Consider the following 5547-nt stretch of genomic DNA (forward strand, 5'->3'; position numbering starts at 1 on the left):
TTTCATGGTGCTTGAATCGAAGTTGCATTTCCTGATCTATCTTGATATCTCTTTTCTTAGCATAGAAAGTTGAGTGTGTAATGACTGTTTTATTCCTTGAGGTCACCCATGGGTAGGAAGTCAACACTTTCCTAAAGGATTTTTCTCACCCAAGAGAATAAGGCAAGTTTTTAGGAATTTACAGTCCATCCTCTCAAGAAGCTTATGGCCAAGCAGATGAGAAATGAGTCACTTTCGGAACTCAGAGCATCACCAGGTGAGTTCTTCATGAACATAGTGTTCTTTCTTCTGTGCTGTCTGTTGAACTTCTTGCCATGAATCCAAGGGAGCATCCCTCATCACCTTAGGATTTGGACTAAGCAAAAGCCAGGAAGAGAAACTATGCTGGATTACCTCTGCCTCACTCCTTCCCAGCAATACTGGTCTGGCCTGCCTCTATAGGAGGCACCAGATACATGGTGGCTCAGTCTGGTCTCCACCCTTGAGGGACCATGGAGAGGCATCAAGGCAGGGAGGAAGCCGGCGGGCCTACATTACATGCTGTGGCAAGCTTGGGAGGGGAGAGAGCCACTTTCCAGACTGCTTCCTGTGCATGTACTGGGGACTGCTCCTAGATTTAAAATACTGTCCTGTCTCCTCCTATAAACCATACCTTATAGGACATATTGGGGAGACAAGATCAGAGTGTTTCTTGCTCTCCTATAGTTTGCAGTCTGGTTGAAAATGATAAACACCATGAGGGTAGAGTGGGCATTGAGAGAAGGGAGTTGTAACTTCATCTGGGTTCAGAGACAGCACATAGGCTGAACCTTTGGAGATGTGGGGGTTGGGGAGGCATTCCTGTTGAAAAAAACATCTGCAAGCAAAGCCATGGAGTTGGGAAAGCACTGGGCAGGGTGCCCAGGGAACGTGGAGTTTGATAATGGGGAATAAGAGAGGCAAGTTTGGCAAGAGGGATTGGGTCATAGAGGGTTTTAAATGCCAGGAGGGGGAATTGGCCTTTGTCTTGTAAGCAGTGGGGAACACAGAAAATATTTGAACAGGAGGGTACGGGTCCTAGAGCTGTGCTGCTGAAGATGGATCTGACAGTAGTGGGAGAGGTCGGGTGCAGTAGGACCAGCGATTCCGGGAGTGCGACAGTGGCAGGCGATGTGGGGCTTGAACAAAGGCAGCGACAGCAAGGACAGAAGAGGGGTCGCCTGGCCTAGGGAAAGGAGCTGTCAGAGGTCACCCAAGATGGTGAGGCCTTTCCGAGGGATGAGGAAGATGAAGGTGAGTGAGCCCGGTTTTGGAAACACAGAACTTCAGGAACAGACAGCAGCTAAACCAAGGAACCTCACTCAGGCCCCTTAGATCTTTCCCTTCATTCTTGTGTCGTCTTGACAAGATGACTCCACCCAGAATTCCCACTGCCTTGGATCTCATGTCGATCTCCAGAATTCAGCATCCCCTAACTTTATCCCTGTAAGGATGGGGACATTTCTTTGGGTGTATTTTCCTTTCTTTCACAAGTTTTACATTTTTTAAGCCCAGTTTTAAAAAATTCACCTCAATTTATCTCTAACACAGCAACTTTTGTTTTACCAAATTCTCTTCCAAGCTTGTTCCTATTCATTCATATTCTAACATAGTTATGTCATGTTTATGTAATTTAATAAACTTTGTCATTTACCATGAGCATTGGAAGTTGTCACTTAAATGTTTCAGGCACATTAAAACCAAATGAATGTATTAGCACGTGTGATCCTTAAGTAGAATGGTAGGGCAATTTCATGTGTGCCTGCAAGGGATTTGCAATCTTTTTGCAGCAGTTTTTAAATCCACTTCTATTTGCAGTCATGCATCGGGTAACAACGGATACATTCTGAGAAATGCATCATTAGGCTATTTCGTCGTCATGCGAACGTCACAGAGTGTACTAACACAGACCTAGATGGTACAGCCTGTTACACACCTAGGCTATACGGTACTGATCTTAGGGGACCACAGTTGTATGTGTGGTTTGTTGTTGACCAAAATGTCCTTATGCAACTGTACTTAGATTCATAATGAAAAGGAAGAGGTAAAAAAAAAATTTAATAAGGAAAGATGAACACTCATCTGTTGAGTTCCAAATATGCACCAAGGGTTAGTGCTTTCGTATACATTTTTCATTTTGCTCTCACACCACCACCCTGGGATCAGTATCGTTAGGCTCAGTAGCAGGTAAGGAGATTGCAGCACGATATCTACCCACCCCCAACAGTGTTAGGTTAATATGTGAGCACCTTCTATAGGCCAAGCACTGTTCTAAGGCACCAGGAATAGAGTATGAGCAAGACAGACGAGGCCCGTCTTCTCATGGAACATACACGTTACTTTTAAGGCAGATTAAAGGACTTGGCCCATAAGGGTATCAGTACCAAGTGCTTGCCTTGGGCTGGATGTTGGGCTGATTGGTGTTCACTGGCAAATCACTGCAAGGAAGTCTCCTGCCGCCTTACTGTAGAAACAGGTCTTTTGGGGGTTTTTTTGAGGAAGGTTAGCCCTGAGCTAACTGCTGCCAATCCTCCTCTTTTTGCTGAGGAACAGTGGCCCTGAGCTAACATCCATGCCCATCTTCCTCTACTTTATATGTGGGACGCCTACCACAGCATGGCTTGCCAAGCAGTGCCATGTCCACACCCGGGATCTGAACCAGTGAACCCTGGGCCGCCAAGGCAGCACATGGGCACGTAACCACTGCCCCATTGGGCCAGCCCCAAAAAGGTTTCTAAATGCAGTGCTTATTCTAGACTGCACTATTTTTCCTAGACAAGTTGAGCCAGAGGACGGCAATACCTTTGAGGCTAATGTGGAGTAATGCCTGCCCCTCTCCTCCCACCCACTGGGGCCCAATGGAGGAAGGACCTTGGGAAGCTGAAAGAGGAATGCACTAAATCTGATTCATTTGCCTGCAGCATCTACTGAGCTAGGTGGTTTTATGTACCTTACTACACAGTCCCATTTTAAAAGATGAAGACAAGCTCAGAGAGGTGAAGTGATTTGCCCAATGTAGCACAGCTAGTGACAAAGCTAGGATTCATCTCTAGATTTCTCTGGTTCTCCTCCCTTGTAAAATATCACTTGTGATACAGTTACAGGAAAACATTTGCTGGAAATCACAACAGCTAGAGTTTGAACTCAGTTTCAAGTCAAGCAGGATTTCTACAAAACTGAATCTGCTTTGCTTAAACAAAAGTTTCTCAGTTGCTGCAGGATGATGCCACTAGCCCACTGCTCTGAATATGAATTGCTCCATCATTTGATCAAGACTCAGGCCTGCCTGGAAGAGCCCATTTGGCCAAGCCCAGTCGTCATGCCACATCCTAGATGCCAAGGAGTGAAGAGAAGGAAGATGGTTGATTTTAGCTTGTACAGTGGGAAACGGTGCATTAATGCCCACAAAAATGCACTCAATAGGGAATTTCTCAAAAATAGGAAGCAGCCAGAGATGCAAAGGTGCACTAGAATTCACCTCTTTGGATGCTCAAAGTCCACACGTACCCTCCTTTCCATACTTAACCTTCATCTCCTCCTCCTGTCAAAAAAAGTAGAAAACAGAAATGGTAAGAAAGAACAAGGGTTACGAATAGAAAACAGTAACAAATGTGATGGGTATTATTCAGACCCTATCAATAATCACTGCAAATGTCAATGATCTAAGTAATTAGACAAAGAGTGTCAGCAGATTAAAAAACAAGACCCAACTATATGTTTTTAAATATTGAGATATTAAAAGTAAAGAGGGAGACATATCGTGGTAACACTAATCAAAAGAAAGGTGAGATAGATATATTTTTAGACAAGACAGACTTCAGAGCAAGGGAGATTATCAGGAATAAAGAGGGGCATTACATAAAGAGATCAATTCTCTGAGAAGATATAACAATCTTTAATGTGTATGCACCTAACAACAAAGTATCAAATACACGAGGCCAAAATTGATAGAACTGCAAGGAGAAAGAGGCAAAGCCACTATGAGAGTTGGAGACTTCAACAGCCCTATATCAGTAATTGACAGATCCAGCAGACAGGAAATTAGTAAGGACGTAGTTGAACCGAACAGTGCCATCAATGAACTGAATCTAATTGACATTTGTATAAAGTACTTCATCTAGCAGAATACCCATTCTTCTCAAGCTTACATGGAACATTCACCAGGACAGACCACATTCTGGGCCGTAAACACACCTTACGAAATTTAAAAGGATAGAAATCATGCTATGTATGCTCTCAGACCACAATAGAGTTAAACTAGAAATCAAAAACAGATAACTGGAAAATCCCAAAATACCTGGAAATTAAACAACACTTCTAAATAACACAAGTTGAGGAAATCATCTCCTCAAGAGAGACATTTTGAGCCAAATGAAAATACAACTTAAAATTTGTGGGGTACAGCAAAAGCAGTCCTTAGAGGGAAATTTATAGTATTAAAATGCATCCATTAGAAAAAAGAAAAGTCTAAAATCAATAATCTAAGCTTCTGCCTCAGGAAACTAGAAAAAGAAGAGCAAATTAAATCCAAAATAAGCAAAAGAAAAGAAATAATAAAAATCAGAACAGAAATCAATGAAATTGAAAACAGGAAGTCAATAGAGAAGATAATGAAACCAAAAGCTGATACTTTGAGAAAAGTTATAAACTTCTGGCTAAGCTAACCAATAAAAACAAAGAAGACACAACTTACTAATATCAGAAGTGAAAGGGGCCATCACAGTTCTCATGGACATTAAAAAGAATAATAAAGGGATATAATGAACAACTATATCCCCACAATTTGATAATTTAGATGAAATGGAATAATTCCTTGGAAAACACAATCTACCAAAACTAACAGGGAGAGAAAAGAAATCTGAATAGGCCTAAAGAAATGTAATCAATAATTAATAACCTTCAAAAACAGAAAGCACCAGGCCCAGATGTTAATTCTACCAAATATTTAAGGAAGAAATTATACCAATTCTCAATCTTCTCCAGAAAATAAAAGCAGAGGGAATACCTCCTAACTCATTTTATGAGACCAGCATTACCCCAACACCAAACCAGGCAAAGACTATGCAAGAAAGGAAAACTACAGACCAATATTCATGAACATAGATACAAAAACCCTCCCCGAAATATTAGCAAATAGAATCCAATGATGTATAAAAAGAATTATATACCACAATCAAGTGGAATTTACCCCAGGTACACAAAACTAGTTCAACATTCAAAAATCAATTAATGTAATCTATCACATGAACAGGCTAAAGAATAAAAATGACATGAGCATATCAATAGATGTAAAGAAAGCATTTAAGGAAAATCCAACACTCAATCATGATAAAAACTCTCAGCAAACTAGGAAGAGAAGGCAACTTCCTCAACTTGATAAGGAATCAACAAAAACCCACAGCTCACATCATACTTAATAGTGAGAAACTAGATGCTTTCCCCATAAGAGCAGCAGTATGGCCAAGATATCCCCTGTCACCACTCATATTCAACATCGTACTGGAAGTCCCAGCTAATGCAATAAGACAA

The sequence above is a fragment of the Equus asinus genome, chromosome 5 (genome assembly GCF_041296235.1).
Source record: "Equus asinus isolate D_3611 breed Donkey chromosome 5, EquAss-T2T_v2, whole genome shotgun sequence".
In the NCBI taxonomy this organism is placed as follows: Eukaryota; Metazoa; Chordata; class Mammalia; order Perissodactyla; family Equidae; genus Equus; species Equus asinus.